The sequence below is a fragment of the Melozone crissalis genome, unplaced genomic scaffold (assembly GCF_028551555.1).
Source record: "Melozone crissalis strain CALT ecotype California unplaced genomic scaffold, PUWL_Pcris_2 ptg000029l_1, whole genome shotgun sequence".
Classification (NCBI taxonomy): Eukaryota; Metazoa; Chordata; class Aves; order Passeriformes; family Passerellidae; genus Melozone; species Melozone crissalis.
Genome location: NW_026535807.1, coordinates 17298594 through 17311553, shown reverse-complemented (window position 1 = coordinate 17311553; position 12960 = coordinate 17298594). Strand labels below are relative to the sequence as shown.

At 54.3% G+C, this 12960-nt stretch overlaps 1 pseudogene; it reads right to left on the bottom strand.

Annotated features, from left to right (window-relative positions):
- Positions 1-257: 257 nt before the first annotated feature.
- Positions 258-3218, bottom strand: LOC128939960 (PHD finger protein 7-like; annotated as a pseudogene).
- Positions 3219-12960: the final 9742 nt, after the last annotated feature.

The following is a 12960-nucleotide window of genomic DNA, read 5'->3' as shown; positions in this document are numbered from 1 at the left end:
TGTTCCTGTCATGGCAGCTCCTGGAGCGGACAGGTGGACTCTGGGCCCAGCCTTGCTGGCGGGAGCACCTGCGCCTGGGGGATGTCCGTGATGGTGTCTCCCTTCGCCTGGGCCTCTCAGCCCTTGGCCCTGTCCCACTGCTCCTGTCACAGCGACTCCTGGAGCGGACAGGTGGGCTCTGGGCACGACTTTGCCGGCGAGAGCAGCTTTGCCTGCGGCTGGGCCCAGCACGTCTGGAACGGACCCTGTCCTCAGGGTCAGGGGACGTGCTGCGTGTTGCCCTTGATCTGCTGATGCTGCTGGTGTCCAGTGAGGAAGATGGCAGCGCCTGCTGCCATGCTGCGTGGTGGGGCCTGCTGTGGCTGCCCGTCTCTGGAGATGGAGACGGGGAAACCAGCACCAATGGCACAGGGCTGTGGGAGCTGGGGCTGATGGCCTCAGATTGTGACCAGCCATGAGCAGATTGCAGTCCTGACTGTCTGGCCGGCCTGGGGCCATTGAGCTCTGTGTCACCCCTGGAGGCTGTAAGGGCAAGCAGGAATGTCAAAGATCGCCCAGGCCCCGGCCAGGCCAGGCCAGAGCAGTGCCCCCAGCCCTCCAGCAGTGGATGCTGCGCCCTGCCAAGCCCGGCCTGGGCACTGCCCCCAGCCCAGGGACACCGGGGACTTTGACTCATACATGTTCCGAGCCCCGCACAGCTGTCACACTCCCATGTCTGTGTGCTGTTCCTCAGGCCAGAGCAGCGCCTGTGGGTGCCTTCAGCAGCGCAGGAGGAGCACAGGAGCAATTGCCAGGGCCTGGGGAGGCAAACAGGCTCATAGCACTGAGAACAAAGTGTACCAGCACGTGGTCGTCCGGCCAAGCGCTTCTGGTTCTTCCCGCTTTGAGCCCTTGCCGAGACACAGGTTCCCTGCAGAGCCCCAGGTGCAGCTTCCCAACTTACCCCTGTTCCTCTGCCTCCTCCCTGCCTCCAGGGTAAAGGCAATCCCTGGCGTTGCACTGGCCGTGCCTCACTCCTAGATCTTCGAAGGCATCACTATCCTCCCATGTTGGGTCTCTGATGGAGAAAGGAAGAGATGATGAATTTCTGCTGCCCTCCCCTCATGGAGATCCAAGGTGTCCCAGCTCTTTCTCCAGCGCTTTTCCAAGTTGGGGGTGAAGCTGAAGCCCAGACTGACGGGACAGGGCAGGGCCAGGGCTCCTGGGGCAGGGCCTGGCACCGCACAGCACTTGCACCCTCTTGCCTGGTGGGCCAGGCAGAAGGACACCAACCTGAAGGGGACTCGGATTCCCAAGATGAGCATTTCAACAGGGAATTCCTCACTGTCTCTGCACAGGGGGCACTGGAAATGCAAAGCACCAGCGCACGAGGCCTGTCCCTGCAGGGCAAACACAGGCAGGGTGAGCGAGGCCCTGCTGCTGCTGCTGAGCACCTGCTGTGCCCCGGGGCTGAGGGGAGGGCTCCTACCTGGATGCAGTCCCTGTGGAACCAGGCCCTTTTGCACGTTGGGCACACCAGGGTTGTGAAGGTCTTTCTGTCCTCCACAGGCTCCAGGCAGATGAGGCAAACGGTGTCCGGCTCAGGAGTCGCCTCCACCTCCTGCTCTGGACGGTGCTCAGGGCAGAAGGACCTGGAGGAAAATGAATGGGGAAAGTGAGAAATGCTGCATCATTCCCCAGGGGGGGCCATAAAGAGAGATGAGGTACCTGAACGGAGTAATGTATACATTGACACAGCCGCCCTCCTTGGCACAGGGCAGGTGGAACCATCTGTCACAGTCCGGCACGCAGCACATGATGGTTGCCCCGTTCTGGCCGCAGACGCAGCAGCGCTGGAAAGAGCCAAGCAGCCGCATCAGCAGCAGCAGCAGCAGCCTCGAGGCCTCCCCGGGCAGCCGCAGGGCTCCGGGCAGGGCGCAGGACGTGGCCGCTGCCGGCTCCCAGCCCACAGAGCCGCCTGCTGGAGGAGGGAGGCTCCTGTGCCAGAGCCTCTGTGCCAGAGCTGCTGGGAGCCAGACGTTGTCCCGGCTGTCGGGCCGGCCTTTCTTTCCTGCTGTATGGGCTAAGCTCTGGCAAACCTCGCCAGGCACAAATCTCCCTGCTCTTGTCAGGCTCTCACCTTCTGTGCTGCCCGACAGGCCGCAATTTGGAGATCTCGTGGGAGAAAGCCCATGAGTCCATCGTAGAAGTTCTCTTGCCGAAATAGCAGACTGGCAAACAGCTGCAGGCAAGGGGAGGAGCTGATGAGGAGAGGGCGGCAGGAGCTGCCCATTGCAAAGGTGGAGGGAGCGCCCGGAGCCACTCACCATGCAGAACCGGTGGGCACAGAGCCCACCCTTCTGCAGTTTGTCACCGCACATGTCCGGGTCAGCCTCGGCACGGCGACACAGCACGCAGGCTGCAGGGCACAGAGCCAATGGCACGGGGCATGAGCAGCTCTGCGGGGCTCAGAGCCTGCAGCAGCATCGGCCCCAAGGCTGCTCTGTCCCTGCCTGGCTGATGGGCAGGGCTGGAGGCCTTGCAGAGCAGGGGCCATTGTGGGCACGGCTGTCCCAGGAGCTGCCCCCTGGCCCAGCTGGGCCCCACTTGGGCAGGAACTAGGCTCCCAGCCCCGGCATGGCCGAGCAGCTCCTGCCTCCCCCTGCCTCTGCTCTGATCCCCACGCTGCCTGCTGCCACAAGAGCCCCTGGGCCAGGCTGTCAGAGGGCTGCTTTGCCCTCACCTGGCTCCCTGCCACCAGGGCCCTCCTGCTTGCTGTCAGACATGGCGGCTGTCTCTCCTGCGTCGCAGTCCTCGAGGCACGTTGTCGCTGCGAGGTGCAGATACTCTCTGTCTACGGGAGAAAGAAGGGGGGGGGGGAGTTTGCAGAACAGGCCCAGAGCCACGAGGCTCTACTCCCTGCTCAGGCCTGCGTGAGCCCTGCTCCTGTCCGCTTTCTCCTCCCGTCGTCGCGCTGAGGAACACCGCAGTGTCCTGGCTGTTCCTCCGCTGATTCTGGGAAGGGAGAGGCAGGTGAGGCTGCAGCACAGGCCCAGAGCCCCGAGGTGTGGGGCCCCTCTGGTCCCTGGGCAGCCACGTCCCCGCCCTACCTTCTCCTCCTGGTGTCAGGTCGCACTGACGCTCGGCCTGAGCCCAGCGTCCCCTTTTATGGCCTTGGTGGCACAGGTCACAATGGCCACTCTGACATCGGAGCCGTGTACCCAAAATCGGGCAGCCATGGCCTCAGGTCCCTGGCAACCACTTGTGGTGGCCCCCTCGGGCACCGAGCTTCTGAGATGGGTCCGAGCGTTTGCTCAGGGTGGAAGCAGGGCCGGGACTCCTGCAGCAAGGGCAGGGTCAAATGCCAGGCCCTGGGGCAGCCATCCAGGGTGGCACTGTGGGCAGGGAGGTGCTGTTCAGGCACTGCCACGCCAGGGCTCCGGCCCCGGCCAAGGGAAATCTCTGCTCCTGCCCCTGGCAGGCGGTGGCCCAGAGAGCCAGTGCAGAGTCAGCTGCACTGCAGGGATTCAAATCCTGCTCTAGGTGAACTGATGTTTTCCTCAACACCTGTCTGCAGAAAACTAAGATGAACCTGATTTGATGCTGCTGCTGATCACCATTGGGTACAGGAGATAAACCTGGACACCACCACAGCTGCCTCCAGACCTCAGTTATCTGTCATCCTATGAACTAACAACTTCCACATTTCATATAAATGGAAAAATTAGTATTAAGCATCTGAGAATGGTCATTTTTATACTGACTCTGTGGAAAGACAGAAATTGCACTGAGAATTTTGTGTGTACATTTGACAGGAGAGCTTGCAACTGTCCTCCACTCAAGTCAAATACAGGAAGATGCTTTTCCTACGTTATAGGAACTTTGCCAGTTTGGTCCGTGCTTTCGTACTAGAAAATACATTGGAAAAAATCAGGAAGAGAAGCACAAACAACTCTTGTCAATTTTTCTCTTTCGTGTCTTTGCAAACATGCTCCTGGAAATCCAGATCCATGACTTCTAGAACAATCAGTGGCATCTCTGGGAAGCAGGGCAGGGGCTGACAGGCAGGGACACCCTGCAACTGCCTGACGCTGGGCCAGCAGGAGTTTGTCCATTTTCCTGTCTCCATGGCCGAGCCACCTTGGCTGGGAAACGATCCCTTCACTGCTCTAGGAGGGAGGCGCAGCCAGTGCAATGCCAGGGAGTGCCTTTACCCTGGAGGCAGGGAGGAGGCAGAGGGGGAAGTTGGGGAGCTGCACCCGGGGCTCTACAGGGCTCCCGGCCGGGGCTCGAAGCACAAGGAGCCAGAAGAGCTTGGCCGGACAATCCTGAGCTCTGGACACATTGTCCGCAGCACCGGGAACCCGTTTGCTTCTCCAGGCCCTGGGCACTGCTCCCGTGCTGCTCATGCAAGTCACACACAGACACAGAGCTACCTGCTCTGTCTCAACCCTCTTCAGCACTGGACAGCACAACACAGTAACATGTTCTCTTCAGTACATGGTCTAATTATTAATAGTCCTGCAAAGACTCTCATTCAAAGCACACACACACAAAAAACCAAACCTTGGTACCGACCTTGCATCAACACAAAATGCTTGTTGCTGTTCAGAAACACAGGGCAGCACTTTTGGCCAATGCTTTTTCCTGCAAGATCTTTCAAAGGATTGCAAAAGTGACTTTGTTTGGCAACTTCTTCAAGGAACAAACAGGAGAGGCTTCTGAGTTTTTAAAGATTTATTGGTTTGCTTTCACTTCCCTTTTGGCATCCTTACACTTCATCCGGCATTCCAGAAAATCGTGAAAATCCAAAATAATATCAGGGGAAGTTTCTGAATTCTTTCCTGTTTCTATCAAAGACTTTCTTGACGTACATACAAGGGACTGTTCCGATAACATACAGAGAAGCAGTGGTTTCCCTAACTGGACATTACAAGACAACGTTATAGACTCCACTTTAGTAAAACACTTCTGTTGCCAGGTAATTGCAAAGCCTGAAGCTCTTCTAGAGGCTTTTCCCAGTGCAACTTCATTAGGTTCCTCTCTGCTCAACTCTCGAGCCTGTCCAGGTCTCACTGAAGGGCAGCAGAGCCTTGTGGTGCCTCAGGCCCTGCTCCCAGTTCTGTCCCATCAGCAAACGCTGAGGGAGCGCTCCGTGCCTTCTGCCCGGACCCTGGGGAATAAGGCAAACAAGGCTGGGCCCAGCACGGCCCCTGAGCTCACAGCTACCTGAGTTTGGAGCTCCCCTGTCCACTTCGCTGCCCCACTGTCCCTGAGCTGCCTCAGGAGCCTGGTATGGGAGGCAGGGACAAAGCCTTGCTGAAGTCCCAGCTGACACCAGCCACTGCTCTCCCCTCACAAGCCCAACCAGGCACTGCAGCACAGGTGGCTATGGGATTGGCCAAGCATGGTTTCCATTCCTGTTATTCCACACGCTTAGAGATGGCATCCAAGAGGAGCTGTTCTGTCTCCTTTCTGGGGATGGAGCTGAGGCTGATGGGCCTGCAGTTTCCTGGCTCCTTCTTGGTGCCCTTTTGCAAGACTGCAGTGATGTTGCCTTTCCTCCACTGCTCATGCCTCTCTCCGGGGCTGTCTCCTTCCCTGACCTGCTGGCAGAGCGCCCTGTCCAAGAGGCAGGAGCAGAGATTTCCCTTGGCCCCAAAAGGGAATGCTGGGCTCAGGCCGACTGTCAGTGTGACCTGACAACGGGAGGAGAAGGCGGGAACGAGCAGGGCTGACACACCCTGAGCAGGGAGTAGAGCCCTCATGTCTCTGGGCCTACTCTGCAAGCTCCCTAGCCTCTACTTTCTCCACAGAGAGAGAGAACAGCACCTCGAAGTGACCAGGAAACCCGGCCATGGAGCGGGACCGGGGCTGTCAGACCTCAGGGAAATCGGCCATGGAGTGGGACTGGGGCTGTGACACCTCAGGGAAATCGGCCATGGAGCAGGGCTGGGGCCGTGACACCTCAGGGAAACCGGCCATGGGTGTGGTTGGGCCTTTGACACCTCAGGGAACTCACCATGGCAGCCACCTCCCGAGATTTTGAAGTATTTGTTTCTTGGTTTAATGCCCTTCCAAGATCAATCTAGCATCTTTGCATATGAGCAGGACATACAAGGGTATTTAAAATTGAGTCTGATCCAATCATCAAAGACAATGGATGTTATCTCTAAACTTACCTTTTCATGATTGTCATACAATATGGAACTTTTCTTATGTCTGACTTAAAATATCCAGAATGCAAAATTCATTCTCAAGACAGGAATAAAGAAAACAATGAAAATAGGATATAGGCAATCTTCAAACGGCACCGAGAAGAAAATAAACATTAGAAAACCTTAGAAAAATTAGGTTTTCTTCTTCATCTTCTCAGTATGTGTTGTTTGAACATTTGTTGTCTTACTTGTCCCTCGCAAAACAAGGTGTGTTACAGCTTTATTGTCTCAGTGCTGCATTTCCCCAATCGCTGACTTGCCATTTAGGCTCTGCTTTATTGGAAATATACAACAAGGGACTCTCTATGGAAGAGAGTTGCACAAGCCTCTGGATTCCTGATTGTTCACCTCTGCCAATGCTCACAGTATTCTCCTAACACACCTGAGCTTCCTGTCTTTCAGAGAGAGAAAGATTCAGCTAAAGTCAAGCAAACAGGGCAGAGCAGATGGAAACCTTCCCTTGAGATGCTTTTGGGGAGGCCTGCAAGCACCCTGCCATCCCTTGGAACAGAGGTGGTCACCATGCATGGTGTTGCCTGTCTTGCCCGAGGTGCCCCTCTGTTCCAGAAGGACTTTTGCCCACTTCATCACTTCTCTGTCCCTCCAGTTCCAGGGCCTCAAACCTGCTCTGTAAGGGACTAAACCTGTTAGTCAGCTATAAGTTTTCAGAATAAGGCACTGACCATGGCTCTAACTAGTTTTTTTAGTCAGGTTTACAATATATATTCAGAAAAAGAAGGAGCAGAGAAGGTGTGAAAAATGCTTATTATATGATTGGCTTTTCGCAAATATTAAAATTAATACTATATGTGTTATGTTGGAAAGTTATGTTGTATTAATCCTTTTTTGTAGTGCTATCCTAATCTTTTAAAGTAGTGTGGTGAATATAGTTTTAGGCTACAGAAACTCTGTGATGTAAGATACATTTTCTAAATAGCTCATGGAGAGATAACAGTAACAAGACACCAAAACTCTGAGAAAAGAAATATTGCCTCCTTGTCGGGAAGAACCAGACTTGGAGGGACCAAGACAATTGATTTACAAGATGAAGGAGGGGTTGACAAGAAGAAGAAAACACCCATTGTTTGAAAAGAATTTTGGCATCATGTATGAGATATATGAATATGCAACAGGCTATTACTTTTAAGGGTTAATCCTTTGTTAGCAAAGTGTCTTCTGAGGCAGAGCAGAGCACCCAGATATCTGTAATTCTGTGCATATTTTTTTTGTCCTTTATTGTCCTACCTCTAATTGTCCAAATTATTTTTTCTCTAATTTTTATTCTTATTTTTATAACTAATTTATTACTATTAAACTTTTAAAATTTTAAAGCAAGTGAAATTCTGCATCCTTTGTGTCCACTATCAGCGGGCATCCTTCTTCCCAAGCTTTGTCAACCTCCCTCTGGGTTTGAGATCAGTGAAACGTGCCCAGCCTTGAGTCTTGGAAGACAATTCTAGCAACAAGTACTTTGCTTTTCTAAGCCCTGGCCATCATTTCGAGCTAGTAGGCTGCTATGTGTGTCACAGGTTAAACGTCTCTTCCTGTTGATCAGGCTTGGAAGTGTGTAAAGCCCAGGCATGACAGGACATGTTTTCTTCAGGAAATGGGACGTAGGGCCCAGTTTGCAACGGGTGCGGGCCCGCGCCTTCCAGAGCGCCACAAGGTGCGCGGCGCCATTGCAGGGCTCAGGGCGCCGCCTTGGGGGCGAGAGCCGCCATGACAGCGCGGGCGCCGCGCGGCGGGGCCGCAGGGCGGGAAGGGGCGGGCGGGTGTGAGGGGCGGGGCGGTTCGTGCCCAGAGCGGAGCCCGCGCTGTTCCCGGGCGCATTCCCGGCTCGGTGTTGGGAGCGTGGGGCCGCTGCTCGGGCTCCGGGAGAAGCGTGCGGCCGCTGCGGGGTCCCAGCCCGCAGAGCTGGCTGCTGGCCGAGGCTGCAGTGCCACAGCTGCCATGCCAGAGCTGCCGTGCGCCGTGGCAGTGCCAGAGTCCCTGGCAGAGCCGGCCTGGCACTGCCAGCTCCTGAGAGAAGCCCTGCCATGGCAGAGACGGGCTGGCAATTCCGACAGCTGAGGGAAGCCGTGCCGTGGCAGCGCCGGGCTGGCAGTGCCGACAGCTGAGGGAAGCCGTGCCGTGGCAGCGCCGGGCTGGCAGTGCCGACAGCTGAGGGGAGCCCTGCCATGGCAGCACCGGGGCCCCCGAAGGAGCGACCTCTGGGACCTGCCGGCAGGCTGGCAACTGCTTGGCCCTCTTCCGTAGATCGACAGAGTGGCACCACAGATAGCAAAATATTAAAACATCTGATTTAAAACACCGGAGGGAATCCATAGAATTGAAAAGAAAATGAAGGTGTACCAAAATACTCAGGGCATGAATGGGAAAACTGAAAAGATACAGAATCTATTTATATAATCTCAACTATATCATCAGAAACATGAGGGTGAAAATACCTTCTAAAAGTTTTGACAATAGAATGGTTCAGCTCTGTAGTGTTGCTAGTACATTAAAGTCTTAAAAAGCAGTCATGTATTCCTTTGTCCAGTGCTATGAATTTAATAACGGGATGTGTTACAGTTGTCCCTCAAATACGCCTCATAAAGAGAGTTGAGTGCTTAGATTCGATGGAAGCCATCAGTTAGTAAATGTAGTGTTGTGGTTTTTAGTAGTTCTGTAGTAAGTAGTTAGTAAAAGAAGTCATTGTTCTGCCAATGGATGCTGATCCCTGATGCGTTCGTACTGGTTCAATGGAAAGGCAAACTTTTAGTAATAGGGTATTGGAAAACATGTCTTTTCTGCTGGTAGCAGGTACAAACACATTGCTTTTACTGGTAGAAACTGAAGCAACTTTAGATGCCTGCTCGTTCTTCTCCACCTATGTTAAAAGGAGATCCCTGCAGGTTAAAACATGAACCAAACCTCGAGGCTCTGGGCCTGTGCTGCAGGCTCAGCTGCCTCTCCCCACAATCAGCAGAGGAACAGCCAGAGGACACTGCAGTGTTCCTCAATGCAACAACGGGAGGAGAAGGCGGGCAGGAGCAGGGCTCACATAGACAGAGAGGATCAGCACCTCGAAGTGACCACATCATTCAAGGAACAGGGACTGACTGCTGACAGCTGCCCTGTGAGACAGCAAGCAGGAGGGCCCTGGTGCCAGGGAGCCAGGTGAGGGCAAAGCAGCCCTCTGACAGACAGCCTGGCCCAGGGGCTCTTGTGGCAGCAGGCAGCGTGGGGATCAGAGCAGAGGCAGGGGGAGGCAGGAGCTGCTCGGCCATGCCGGGGCTGGGAGCCTAGTTCCTGCCCAAGTGGGTCCCAGCTGGGCCAGGGGGCAGCTCCTGGGACAGCCGTGCCCACAATGGCCCCTGCTCTGCAAGGCCTCCAGCCCTGCCCATCAGCCAGGCAGGGACAGAGCAGCCTTGGGGCCGATGCTGCTGCAGGCTCTGAGCCCCGCAGAGCTGCTCATGCCCCGTGCCATTGGCTCTGTGCCCTGCAGCCTGCGTGCTGTGTCGCCGTGCCGAGGCTGACCCGGACATGTGCGGTGACAAACTGCAGAAGGGTGGGCTCTGTGCCCACAGGTTCTGCATGGTGAGTGGCTCCGGGCGCTCCCTCCACCTTTGCAATGGGCAGCTCCTGCCGCCCTGTCCTCATCAGCTCCTCCCCTTGCCTGCAGCTCTTCGCCACTCTTCTATTTCGGCAGGAGAACCGCAACGTTGGACTCATGGAGTTTCTCCCTCGAGATCTCCTAATTGTAGTGAGGCGGGCGGCACAGAAGTTGGGCAGGGAGATTTCTGCCTGGGGCGGTTTGCCAGAGCTTAGCCCAGACAGCAAGAAAGAAAGGCCGGCCCGACAGGCGGGACAAAGTCTGGCTCCCAGCACCTCTGGCGCAGAGGCCCTGGCACAGGAGCCTCCCTCCTCCAGCAGGCGGCTCTGTGGGCTGGGAGCCGGCAGCGGCTCTGGGCCTGTCCTGCAAACTCCCCCCCTCCATTCTTTCTCCCCTAGACAGAGAGTATCTGCACCTCGCAGTGACAACATGCCTCGAGGACTGCGACGCAGGAGAGACAGCCACCATGTCTGACAGCAAGCAGGAAGGCGCTGGTGCCAGGGAGCCAGGTGAGGGCAAAGCAGCCCTCTGACAGCCTGGCCCAGGGGCTCTTGTGGCAGCAGGCAGCGTGGGGATTAGAGCAGAGGCAGGGGGAGGCAGGAGCTGCTCGGCCATGCTGGGGCAGGGAGCCTCCTTCCTGCCCAAGTGGGGCCCAGCTGGGCCAGGGGGCAGCTCCTGGGACAGCCGTGCCCACAATGGCCCCTGCTCTGCAAGGCCTCCAGCCCTGCCCATCAGCCAGGCAGGGACAGAGCAGCCTTGGGGCCGAAGCTGCTGCAGGCCCAGAGCCGCACAGAGCTGCTCACGCCCCGTGCCATTGGCTCTGTGCCCTGCAGCCTGCGTGCTGTGTCACCGTGCTGAGGCTGAGCCCTGTGCCTCCCCAGGTCCTGGCAACTGCTCCTGTGCTGCTCCTGCACAGCCCAGGGCACCCAGGGGCCCTGCTCAGGCCTCACGCAGACCAGAACCAGCTGGGGCTGTGACAGCTCTGCTGCTCTGGGCCCAGCCCTCGGGCAAAGCACCCGCCTGTCCCTGGGCTGGGGGCAGCGCCCAGGCTGGGCTTGGCAGAGCCCGTCCGCTCCTGGAGGGCTGGGGGCACTGCTCTGGCCTGGCCCGGCCCGGCCCTGGGCTCCCTTGGCATTCCTGCTTGCCCTTGCATCCACCAGGGATGGGCTGCAGCTCAATGGCCCCGGCCTGGCCGCACACTCAGGCCTGGAGCCTTCCCGTGGCTCCCCAGGGCACGAGAGCCTCAGCCCCAGCTCCCAAACACGGCCCAACAGGCTTTGCTGATATTGATCCCTGTCAGAGCTTTGAAAGCATTTTCAAAGTAACCTTGTTTGGCACCACTTTCAAGGAACAAACGTGACTCGCTTCTAATCCGTAAAAACTTTATTGGTTTGCTTGCACTTCCTATAGGGTATCCTAATGCTTCCTTTGGCGTTCCAGAAAATAATGAAAATCTAACAAATTCTAAAGAGAAGTTCCTGAATCCACTATGAGGAGAAGTCTCTACATTCACTATCCTTACATACACTTAAGTAGCTGCTCCTGTAACACACAGAGATGTACTGGTTTACCTGACTGGACCACACAACATGATGTTATACACACCGCTACACTGCAAAACTTCTCTTCCCTGTTCATTACAAATTTGAAGCTCTTCTCGAGGTCCTGACTTAATTTTGCATGCACATTCATACCTGCAATCCCTCCCCATGCTCAGCTTTCACCTAGACTTACCAGGGAACAGATGTTCCATACTCACCTCAAGCAATAATCTACGTCTGTCTTCCAAACCCTCTTTTTCTTCACTGACTTCTACTAATCTACAAAATAACTGCGGACCCTCTGCACAAAAGAAACATCCAATTAATAGCCTTAAACACTTGTGATTGTGCTGCTGCTTCTAACAATCATGTCCAACACAGCACTAAAATCAGAAATCAATTCTCACATCCTTCCTGTTCTCCTGCCCCCACCACACCTTGGCTCCAGCAGAAATGTTCCCTACTGCAGCCTGGTGTGCTAAGAACAATCAAAGGCAGCAGCACTTTCCCTCAACATGCTGCAATCTCAATTGCACTGAAGTTGCAGCTGTTGCATTAGAAGCTCAGCACCAGCACCCCACATCTTCCCCCAGAACTGAGGCCTGAGCTGTCCATTTCAACACACCCTGTAAATCAGGCTGCCTGGAAGATTGCAGGCCGGGAACTGTGTGAACACAGCAGTGCATTTCAGCAGAGTTATGGAATCAATCTCATGGAAGGCACATCCCTTAAGCTTAAGATTCTATTCTAGAAAATCTAACCAGCAATTGTTTTGGTGGCCTGTGCAGGTTTTGGGGACTGTGCATGTTTCCTTTGGATGTTGTTTTCTTTGTTTCTAAATACAAAATTCACTGCATTCAGAAGAGAAAGCCCCCGATTCATTAGGACAAAGAACCACAGGGACATATGTGGCTGACAAGAACACTCAACATTCCTAATGGTAACACCAGAAAGAGGGGAAAAACATAAAGATGCTTTAAATACCTGAAAGGATCCAAAATGTCTAGGTAACCTGTCAAGTGACTAAGTTTTTGGTAAAATCTAAACGTCCAGATTCCTATTTGGTAATTGTCTGAAAGAAAAGAAAGCCAGAAATCTGCTTGAACTTTATTTGGTCAGGACTTTTTCACGGGATTCTGCCACAACTTGGATCACAAGTGAGGGTGGCAAATTTTGACTAGAAAGCTTTGATAACTAGGCAGCATTTTTTCCTCCTCACTGAATTACAGGAAGGGTATAAAAGGAAAAAAATACAAAAGGGGTTGAAGAAATTCTGTCATACCTCTTAGGCGTTCATCATCTTTGGAGAAGGAAAAAAAAAACTCTAGCACTTTCTGTGCGTGGTAAAGAAAGAAACCTAAAAAAGGACAAAGGGATTTGAGCATCCTAAATTGTACTATCAAATTCCATGAACACAAGTTAAACCTGTAGTGCTTCAGAGAAATGGCGTACATTGAAAAGCTTTATTCCCGAGGAACCGAATAGAGCTTTTTATTTTACAAAACCCCTTAAAAGTAAAGAGAAAACTGACTGTGTCTTGGGCTTCTGGCCAAACTCAGTTTGGAGTTGGTCAAACCAAAATGACCCAGTTAATTTCTTGTGCTCTACTCTTTCTTTCCATATTCAC